The 11,761-nt window shown below is 39.7% G+C and overlaps 1 non-coding gene across 1 annotated transcript; it reads left to right on the forward strand.

Moving 5' to 3' along the window:
- Positions 1 to 7,052: 7,052 nt before the first annotated feature.
- Positions 7,053 to 7,160, forward strand: LOC115936326 (U6 spliceosomal RNA). Its single transcript, XR_004071827.1, has one exon. It is a non-coding gene; the product is annotated as a U6 spliceosomal RNA (small nuclear RNA).
- The last annotated feature ends 4,601 nt before the right edge of the window (positions 7,161 to 11,761 follow it).

Below are 11,761 nucleotides of genomic sequence, written 5' to 3' on the forward strand. Positions count from 1 at the left end.
AAACATTAAGGAGAGATTTGATATCAGGCCCTGAGGCATCACCTCTCCAGAGACATTGTCCAAATCTTCTGCAGGGAGAAAAGAATCTGTTTAACAAATATCAAGTTGGATTGAACATCAGATGCAATGTGATACTATCATTCAACGTGTTCATGTCTATTTTACCACAAAAATATTGTGAGAGACTTGCCAAGTGTTTTAATGAAATTCAAACATCTGCAGCCTTACCACCAGTCTCATCGGCTTATCAAAACAGGAAGTGGGTGTGTCGGGCCCAAATTATTTCATTTGAATGCAAGTTATCACCTGGCAGTCACTACTTCATTATCTAAAAGTTCACATGGCACTCTGACAAATTCATACTAGGATCTTGCTTAAGATGGTTATCAAATGCATTCAGTCTAAATTGTTTGCAGAATCTTCTTTCTTCTCCTTTTTGAAAATTAGAATATTGGCTCATTTTCAGTTCTTCCACTATTTTGTGCGATTTTCAAAAATAATAACGTCTGTGCTTAAGTAATATCTTCTGCAATGTTTTTGAAAGTCTTTGTCCAAGACAAGAAAGAATTACTTAGAACTGCCATTTGCTTTGTAATAGCCTCCTTCTTAATCTTGACCTCTGTTTCCTCCTTACTAATGTTTGCCCCATCCTACTCCCCCAACCTTGCAGAGGAGTCACGCTGGTCTAGGAGAAGCACTAACCAAGTAGCTGCTGCTAGAGGAAGGAACCAAAAAAGCTGAAGCCAGAACACGATAGTCTGATTTAATTGAGAACAGTGAGGGTCAATGAGTCTGAGCTAACGTCCACCAGAAGGGTCGAGAGTCAATTCACAGCAAACAGTGAGAAGATAAAAGTCAGGATTCAAAAGCAAGCCAGGACCAGTCATGTATGGTACAAAGCTGTTGTATTAAATATGACAGCTACTAGCCACGTGGGTGTTTCAGCACTTGAAATGTGGCTAGCACCACTGAGAAAATAAATTTTTAATTTCAGTTTAATTTGTATTTGTATTTAAATTAAAATTGAACCAATGTAAGATATTTTTGCATTAATACAATTCCATTGGTTTGCTAGGGCTACATTTCACTTTTACAGTTGCATCATGTAAAATGTCATTGTGACATTGTTCTGTGCATTATGCACACGTGTGTCATATCATATAAACACTTACCAGTCTAGTTGGTGTCCACAAAATTATTTAAGTGATTTTTCCTATGCACCCATGTAACATTGTAACATGATTATTTGAACGTTTTATGCAGGTTGCACAAGTTAAATTGATACCTATATACATTGTAATTGGTAATTAAATAAAAATGCTTATTATTATAACAGAATTATATTTTGTTCTAATTTTAAAAGCAAGTATGGGAAAAAATTTAAGTTTAAAGCTAAGACATACTAGTAATGTAGAATAAAATGGTGATGCAGAGCCTACCAGTACTACAACTAGAACAGAAAAGAAAAAAAAAGGACTGGAAGAAGATATGTCTTGAATTTTGCAATGAATGGGAATTGCAATTTGTTGTGGCAGAGCGAAACAAAAAAGCTGTTTGCTTATTGTATACAAACTTTTAAAAGATATTAAAGTAGACAATATTAGAGATATTTTCAGACACTACATAGCAAATTTGATGTTTCCTTTCAACAGTCAAAAAATAATTGAAAAGAATAGATTTAGTCACCTGAAATCTGAAATAAATCTCTAACAAAAAATATTTTTGAAGGTTTCAAATGTACTTTATTTTTTCAATACTGCCATATTTTAATGGGTTCACAGTCCTTTTACTTGGCATAAATTGAGTTGGTTTTGAAACAATTCAGTATTATACCAGCTGGGATGATTTTTTATCTCTCCATTCATTTAGAGTGAGATTCTAGCAACAGGGGGGCAGGTTCCATTATCTTCCAATTTATGTTGCTGTTATGTCCACACAGTGATACAGAAATTAGCTCTATTAGCTAACACAGCATTACTGTATTTGTCATAGCAATCAGGTGTATGTTTTTGGTGGCTATGCTTTGTTGTTAATTGCTAAATGCTTCAAACTAGAAAGTGATTTAGTGTGTTTTTGGCCAAGGGAAGCATCGCGAAACTGAAGCTAGAACAGCGGCAACTGCAGTTGCTGGCTTGGTGCAACTTCGCTTCACATACCCTTGTTTCAATTTTTTTTTTTTTCTCCTGAGACGGAGTCCCACTCTGTCGCCCAGGCTTGAGTGCAGTGGGACGATCTCAGCTCACTGCAATCTCCGCCTCCGGGGTTCAAGCAATTCTCCTGCCTCAGCCTCCCGAGTAGCTGGGATTACAGGCGTACACCACCATGCCTGGCTAATTTTTGTATTTTTAGTAGAGACGGGGTTTCCACCATGTTGGCCAGGATGGTCTCCATCTCCTGACCTCAGGTGATCCATCCGCCTTGGCCTCCCAAAGTGCTGGGATTACAGGCACGAGCCACCATGGCCAGCCCCCCCAATTTTTTTTTAAATTATGCTTAACAGGATCTGGGCTTGTAACTTTAGGTGGTGATTAAATGGCTTGGATTCTGGCATAGAAAAAAAACCCATGGTGACGTGGTAAAATACATTATTATTGTAGTTATGGAAATTTAGTTAGAAAATTATTAGGAAAACAGTAAAAATGATATTTCACAAAAAGTAAAATATTTTAAATTATGCCACCAAACAATTGCCCATAGCCTACAAGCCCCTTTTAAGAATATCAAAGATAATTGATTAAAATTTTGAAAAATTGCAAGTACTTTACCTTTAGATAAGTCATGCCCAATTAATATTTTGGATATGTTTCACCTCAAAGAACTTCCAAATTTATGAAATGTTGCCAACATGTAAACTAAAAGGTCAAACTCATGGTATAGAAATATTTGAACCTTTAATATTGTCAAAGAAGAGTTTCAGCTAGATATGAATTTAGGAAATTTTAAAACAAAAGATTGATGTGTCCCTTTCTTTCTTTCATCATAAATACATACTGAAAACATTTATGCTTAGTGTTCTGAATCAGGCTCATGGAAAGCATAGTGGATACAGTTATGAAAGTTGTGCAACATATGCATGCAAATGCTATGGATCGGTGCCAGTTTACGGAATTGTGGAAAGAAGTAGAAGACACTGACTTGAATGATCTTGTGTTGTTTTCCAGTGTTTGCCCAAGACCCTAGCAGGCAGGCACACAGGTGGCTGGACATCAAGAGGAACTCAACGGCGTAGGAGCACACCAGCAGGCAGGCAGGCCATTGACCGCTGAACAACACGAAGTTTGTCTGGGGCAGTCAAAGGAGAGCCCAGGTCCGCCGAGCTGCCCGACTCCACAGGAAAACCATTTTTCTTCTGGCTCCCCCATCTGCTGAGAGCTATTTCCAGTCAATAAACCCTTGCACTCATTCTCCAAACCCACGTGTAATCCTATTCTTCTGGAACACCAAAGCAAGAACCCTGAGATACAGAAAGCCCTCTGTCTTTGCGATAAGCCAGGGGTCTAATTGAGCTAACATAAGCCGCCTATGGATGGCTAAACTAAAAGAGCACCCTGTAACACACGCCCACTGGGCCTTCAGCTTGAACATTCACCCCTAGACACTGCAGTGGTGCCAGAGCCCCACAGCCTGCCCGTCTGCATGCGCCCCCTAGAGGTTTGAGCAGCAGGGCACTGAAGAAGTGAGCCATTCCGTCTGTCGCAAGCCCTGCGAGGGGGACAAGGGAACTTTTTCCATTTTATTTATTTATTTATTTATTTATTTATTTATTTATTTATTTATTTATTTATTTTTGAGACGGAATCTCGCTCTGTCACCCAAGCTGGAGTGTAGTGGGGCGATCTCAGCTCACTGCAACCTCCACCTCCCAGGTTCAAGCGATTCTTCTGCCTCAGCCTCCCGAGTAGCTGGGACTACAGGCGCACGCCACCACGTCTGGCTAATTTTTGTATTTTTAGTAGAGACGGGGCTTCACCATATTGGCCAGGCTGGTCTCGAACTCCTGACCTCGTGATCCACCTGCCTTGGGCTCCCAAAGTGCTGGGATTACGGGCATGAACCACCGCGCCCGGCCCTTTTTACATTTCAATAGTCCTAAATAGAAAAGTGAATATCACAAAGCTTCTAAAAGAAAATATAGAAGAAAGTCTTCATAATCTTGGGATAGGCAAAGCGTTCTTAAACATGATATAAAACACACTGAACTTAAAAATATTATAAGTTGGACTTCATGGAATTAAAATATTCTACTTATCAAAAGAAACTATTAATAAAGCGTAAAGACAAGCTACAAATGGGGAGAAACTGTTCACAGTGCACATGTCAATGACAGGACTCAACCCAGGGTATATAAGGAATTCCCTGAAGTCAATCAATTCAATTTAAAAATTGGAGGAAGATTTGAACAGGCACCTCACGAAAGATGATATCTAAAGTGTCGAGAAGCATATGAAAATATAGTCAACATCATTAATCAACAGGGATAGAAAAATTAAAAGCATAATGGGATGCCACCACATACCCAAAAGAAGAGCTAAACTTAAAAAGGCTCACAATACTAAGCCTTGGGAAAGATGTGTAGCAACTAGAACTCTTATACACTGCTGGTGGGAGTGTAAAATGGTGCAAAGACTTTGTAAAACTTTTGGCAATTTCTAATAAAAATAAAACATACACCTACCCAATGGCAATTCCGTATCCAGGTATTTAGCCAACAGGAAGAATTCATAGGTTCACCAAAAGAAAAACTAAAATGGGCTGGGCACAATGGCTCACACCTGTAATCCTAGTACTTTGGGAGGCTGAGGTGGGCAGATCACTTGAGCTTGAGCTCAGAAGTTTGAGACCAGCCTGGACAACATAGTGAGACCTCATCTATATTATTAAAGAAAAAAAAATCTAAAATGTTTATAGGTTCTGGGCTGGGCATGGTAGCTCATGCCTGTAATCCTAGCACTTTCGGAGGCCAAGGCGGGCAGGTCACCTGAGCTCAGGACTTTAAGACCAGCCTGGGCAACATGGTGAAACCCCATCTCTACTAAAAGTACAAAAAATTAGCTGGGTGTGGTGACTCGAGCCTGTAGTCCCAGCTACCCAGGAGGCTGAGGCACGAGAATCACTTGAACCTGGGAGGTGGAGGTTGCAGTGAGCTGAGATGGCACCACTGCACTCTACCTTGGGCAAAAAAGTGAGACTCTGTCTCAAAAAAAAAAAAGTTTATAGGTTCTTTTCACAAGGGATTGAACCAGGTAACAACACAAATGTACATTAGCAGGAAAACAGAAAAAGAAACTATGGTAGGCCAGGCGCGGTGGCTCATGCCTGTAATCCCTGCACTTTGGGAGGCCAAGGCGGGTGGATCACCTGGGGTCAGGAGTTCGAGACTAGCCTGGCCAACATGATGAAACCCCATCTCTATTAAAAATACAAAAAATTAGCTGGGCGTGGTGGTGCACACCTGTAATCCCAGCTACTCAAGAGGCTGAGGCAGGAGAATCGCTTGAACCTGGGAGGTGGAAGTTGCAGTGAGCCGAGATCTCGCCACTGCACTTCAGCCTGGCCAACAAGAGCAAAACTCCGTCTCAAAAAAAAAAGAAACTATGGTATATTTATACAGTGGAATACCACTATGCAATAAAAAGAACAAATTACTGATACATGTTACAATATTGATGAAGCTAAGAAATATGTTGAGTGAAGGAAGCCAGTATGAGTACACATCATATGATTTCATTTGTATGAAGTTCAAGGACAAACAAATGAGATCTAGGGTGATAAATCATCATAGTGATTGTGGGAGGGGGAGGGGTGGTGGGGGCATTATAGCTTGGTACTGACTGCAAAAGAGCATGAAAGAATTTTCTGAGGTAATGGAAGGTGTTCTTGATCTTGATCTGATTGATAGTTAACTGAGTACATTCATTTGTCAAAATCATAAAGCTATACACTTTTAATATCTGTGTACTTTACATGATATCAATTATATTTTATTAGAGTACTATCAGTATAAAATAAAGTAAGCCACCATTTTTGAGGGGTAAACTTCATCATCTTGACTAAAGCTTTACATTAGAGGAGGTTTCTTTGTAAATTTGATCTTCGTTAGCACTTATTCAAGGCTGGTCTAATTGTATTTTATTTGCAAGATGTTAGAAAGTTATCAACAGACAAGGAAATTGTCAACATTTACAAGGACTCTCAGATTTGCTTTGGAATTAGAACAGTATGTTCCCTGTAAGATTTCACTTTCACTTTCAGTTCTAGATTCCTGGGTTTCTTTATACATAAAAATCTAAAAAACTTACAGTGAAAAAGCCTTAGGCTACAACTAAAGTTGTTACAACATTATGTGAAATTCCCTCCAGAGAAAAAATATTTTTAATAATAATTCCCCCAAGGGAAAAATACTTTTAAATTGATTATTTAATAATAGGATATTGAGAGCATACCGCTCTCAGGAATTGTCAGAGTTCCAAGCCAGGAATGGGGTGAAAAACTGTCATTCATACCTTGCTCATACACTGACAGTAGAAAAAAACTGGAAAACCAAGAGGCCAAGTGTGGTGGCTCATGTGTATAATCCCAGCACTTTGGGAGGTCAAGGCAGATAGATCACTTGAGCCCAAGAGTTTAAGACCAGCCAGGGCAACATCGCAAGGCTCTGTCTCTATAAAAAATACAAAAATTAGCCAAGCATGGTAGCCCGTGACTGTAGTCAGAGCTACTCAGGAGGCTGAGATGGGAGGATTGATTGAGCCCAGTAGGTTGAGGTTATAGTGAGCTGAGATTGTGCCACCGCATTTCAGCCTGGGTGACATTTCAGCCTGAGAACAAGGCTCTGTCTCAAAAAAATAAAAATGAAAAAACAACAAAAAAAAAACCCACAAACAAACAAACCTAGAAAACTGAAGATAGTAATGGCTATACAGTTTGTGTCTAGCTTTCACTTTCCTCAAAGGTTTCCTTGTGTATTTCTGTCGTGAAAAGAGTATTTGGAGCTTGGAATTCACTGGCTTGGAAGAAAATAAGAGTATTTGGACAGAAAATATATTTAGGCTGTGCTTGCTTTGGCAGCACATATACTAAAATTGGAACCCTACCAAGAAGATTAGCATGCCCCCTGCACAAGGATAACAGCTGGATGCTGAAAGGAAAAGAGGAGTTTTTTTATAAAGTATGTGAGATATACAAAGAGTTAGAAAGAAAATGCAAGGTACGTTACACCATTAAAGATGTGGATGCAGGTTTAGAATAGAGAAAGCCCAAGTGGATAGTTTGGATAGATTGGCTCTATTTTTGTTAGTCAGTAAACAAAGGTTTACTGAGCATCTTTGAGCAGACACTCTACTAGTACTAGAACAACGCAGTGAACAAATATATACAGTGCTTGCCCATACACATTTATCTAGGGAAACCATTTTTTTTTTAATTGTGCAAAATGTTGCAAAGCAGACATGTTAATTTGCTTCCAACCTACTAGGCCTGACCCTAGCTCTCATGACCAGTTTGAAAAACGCGAGACTCAGTCAATTCAGGGATTTCTTAAGCCATGGTCTTTATTTATTTTTATTTATTTACTTTTTTGGCAATGGATTCTTGCTCTGTCTCCGAGGCTGGAGTGCAGTAGCGAGATCTCAGCTCACTGTAACCTCTGCCTCCCCGGGTTCAAGCAATTCTCCTGCCTCAGCCTCCCAAGTAGCTGGGATTACAGGCACCTGCCACCATGACCCGCTAATCTTTGTATTTTTAGTAGAGATGGGGTTTTGCCATGTTGACCAGGCTGGTCTCAAACTCCTGACCTCCGGTGGTCCGCACACCTCAGCCTCCCAAAGTGCTGGGATTACAGGTGTGAGCCAATGTGCCTGGCCAGCTATAGTCTTTAAACTGGGGTAAGTGTGCCCCTGGGTGTTTACAAAGACTTACCAACAGGGAGGTGGGAGCTCAAATAGTTTTAAGGAATTAATAGTCTCACTCTCAACTTCCATATGTAGCGTCTCCCAAAACTGATCTGCTTGAAAACAAGAACTGTGAAGGTTGCCAGGGTTGTTCTGTCTTCTCATCTCCCTTTTCACAATGGTTCTCTGTCTTCCCTTAAAAGACAGGCTCACCTCTCACCTATCATGAGTTTTAAAATCGTATATTTCTCTGGGTGTAGAAACCTCCTGGATGATTTGAAATAATCGATCTGTATTAGTGTTGAGAAAATGAATGACTCTAATATCTGGATATAGGGTTGCCAGGTAAAATACAGAACACCAAACTGAATCTAAATTTCAGATAACTAATGAATAATTTATTAGTATAGCTAAGTGCCAAATACTGCACAATACATTCTTATACTGGAAATGTATTCATTGTTTATATTAAACCAAAATGTAACTAGGTGTTCTCTGTTTTAATTTGCTAACTCTGTCAACTGTATCTGGGTACCAAAAGTTCAGTGGTTTCTAAACCACCAATTTCAACAAAATTGAGTTGTCTACTGATAAGTAATTACATATTTTGATTAGAGATCACTAAATGATTTTTGGAATATAAAACATATTTTTTAAATTGTGAAAAAATTGCCATAATAATGTTTCTTCTGGGCCTATCTACTTATCTACTTATTTCTGTGAAGTAGGGTTTACAACATTTATGTCTGTAAAAATGAAAAAAGGAACAGAATCTGTGCTGAACCCTAACATATTATAGCTATAGGTAATATTCATGACTGCACACTTGAAAAACTTGCTTAAAATACAAGCTGCCACCCCCTTAAATTGTATTTGTAATGCAGTTATTAACATTTACAATATTTTTATATTGTATTGACCAATTATGCTTTAAAAGTAATGAAAACAATATCAATGATAATGTAATCAAAGAGGATTTTTTTTTTTTTTTTTTTTTTTTGAGATGCAGTCTCACTGTGTTCCAGGCTGGAGTGCAGTGGCACTGTCTTGACTCATTGCAACCTCTGTCTCCCAGGTTCAAGTGATTCTTGTGCCTTAGCCTCCCAAGTAGCTGAGACTACAGGTGTGCACCACCACACTTGGCTCATTTTTATATTTTTGGGAGAGACCGGTTTCACCATGTTGGCCAGACTGGTCTCGAACTCCTGACCTCAGATGATCCACCCACCTTTGCCTCCCAAAGTGCTGGTATTATAGGCGTGAGCCACCATGCCTGGTCAAAGAGGAATTTTTTTTTTTTTTAACACTTAGATCCTTATGATCCCAGAGAAAAAAATAGATTTCAAGTTATAATATGTATTTGTTTCAGAGATATGTGACAGAGAGATGATAAAAGATGTTCAGTATAAACATGTATTAACATTCTGTAGGGGAATTGGAATGTTCAATGACAAAAGGCAATGATAAAATATTTTCAGTTATTAAAGATGACCTGATAATTGCTTCATGGATGATCATGTATGTCAAATTACTATAGTATTAGGATCCATCAAATACATTTAAAAGAGTGCTCTATCAATTTTTTCTGAAAATATCTATGTTTACATTTTGTAGATTCTTGACATGTACAAGAGCTTTATGTTTTAATGTTAAGTTAAAAATGGGCAAGGGAATGCAGAGCTTTTCAAAATTCTTCTGGTGAGTACATAATCAAAAATGTGTAAGGCCCGCAAATTATTTTCAATAATCTCAGGAGTGAGTTGAAAATGGCTTAGAAAGTCTTGACTGAAGCAGACTCAAATGTGGATTAAAATCTCCATATGATAAATACACTTAGTCTTTCTGAGATAATTCCAACTGGAACTTCAGCTGCTATGGACAGCCAAGTCCACCTAAACAAGAAGATGCCTCAGCTCAGTCCAACTGCGTGCAGAATGCACTGGATGCTGTTTCCACAGAACGATGAAGTCTCCAATAATCTTTATGGGCTCTGTCTCTGGTTGGTAATTGTCTTTGATCTACTGGAAGATAGAAAATCAAATGAGCTCTCCAAATCCATCTGTTACCCTGGTACGGATGGCTCTCAGATAAAGTTGCTTAAATTTACTGCTTAGAGATCGTTGAGGAAAATATGGCAGTGCAGTTAGACTCAAAGATGTCAGGTTTCCCTGAGAATGGCACTGCAACTCAGAAACCTGCCCTGTGAGATCAAAGGCTATAAAGGAGGGATTTTTTTTAAGTAGCCAACTCCACCCTACTTATTAAAAAAAAAAAAAAAACAACTCACCAAACCAAACAAAAAGTATTTCAATACAGAAAATTAACAAAGCAATTTCAATCTTTAAAATGGTAAAAATAAACTGCAAAGGAGAACTGCATGATTTTTTTCACATACCCCTACATTTCCTTTCACCTCTTACTTTCTTGATCAGAACAAAAAGTAAAAATAAATAGAAAGATTTCACAAAGTTTCGATTTTTTTTTTTTTTACATGCTGGACTTCTGCAGCTGTAGTAGAAGATTGAAAAACCTAACCTTTTTATGTGTAAAGTGTATGGCGGATGGAGGGTGGAGAACAGGGCATATTGACCTTTTCCAGGCAGGCTAAGCAATGATCGTCCTCTCTATATGGGTTGTTATCAAGATTTCCTCTGACCCACGAGCAATGAAGCAAATGTCTTTCAGTAAATGCCGCGCAGATATGCCACGGTTAAGAGTCATGCTTTTGGGTCATGGAAATCCCCGAGTGGGTTTGCCAGGCCACTGATTAAGAGGAAGTGTGTGTGGTTATTACCGCTGGAGTTCCCCTAAGTCCTAAAAGGAAAGCACCAGTGCACATGCAAACCACTGGGAGGAGTGCGGAACGCCTGGTACGGATAGGGGTGGGGATTTGGGTGACGCATTTAAAAGACAGCGTGAGACTCGCGCCCTCCGGCACGGAAAAGGCCAGGCGACAGGTGTCGCTTGAAAAGACTGGGCTTGTCCTTGCTGGTGCATGCGTCGTCGGCCTCTGGGCAGCAGGTGGGCAAGGAAGGCTGGTGTGTGTGTGTGTGTGTGCATGTGTGTGCGTGTGTGTGCGCGCGCGCGCGCGCCTCCCCTGGGGTAAGAGATGTGTCAGCGGCTGGCCGAGGGGCGCTTAGGGCTAGAGCCCGGGGCGCTGCAGAGGTTGAGAGTCAGTGGGTGGGGCGCAGTTATCAAACACCAGGGCCCAAAAGCAGGCTCTAGATAGGTTCCAAGTGCTCAATTTCTATTTCACGTTTGGAGTGAGCCAGTGGAATTGTGAAGCTGTGGCATTTTGATTCGGTTGCCAAGAGTTATCACTGGGCCTTTGCAGGTGCCAAATAAATTTCAGGACAGAGCCTAACGCAGAGCTCTGGCACAGGAAGGAAGTAAAATGTTTAATAAGCAAATGGACGCATGTTTCCAAGCGGTGGTAGGAAGACAGCAGTTTTTAGTTGCCTTCCTGGTGATCAGCATGGAAACCTAGTAGTGCTCTTACTCTGATCAATACATTGTCGAAGGCATGTACCTGATGCTAACGTAACAATAATATTAAATATTGACTTTATTTGCTATTATTTATTGCTAACATTAAGTACTGCTACCTGCTATATGCTAGGTTTGTCTCTGAAGACTTTACATGTATTTTTCACGTTTAATTATCATAATCTTAACAAGCAGGTACCATAATTATCTCCATTTGACAATGAGGAAACTGAGGCTCTTGGAGATTTACTTGTGCAAGGTCATGCTTCTGGTTACCGCACTGCTTGGTATTGGGCACCCCTGATGTCTGACTCCAAAGCCTGATACTAATCAATCACTGAGCTGACTCTGTGGTCATTAATGTAAAATTGATAGAAGTACTGTGG

This window comes from Gorilla gorilla, chromosome 9 (assembly GCF_029281585.2).
Source record: "Gorilla gorilla gorilla isolate KB3781 chromosome 9, NHGRI_mGorGor1-v2.1_pri, whole genome shotgun sequence".
Classification (NCBI taxonomy): Eukaryota; Metazoa; Chordata; class Mammalia; order Primates; family Hominidae; genus Gorilla; species Gorilla gorilla.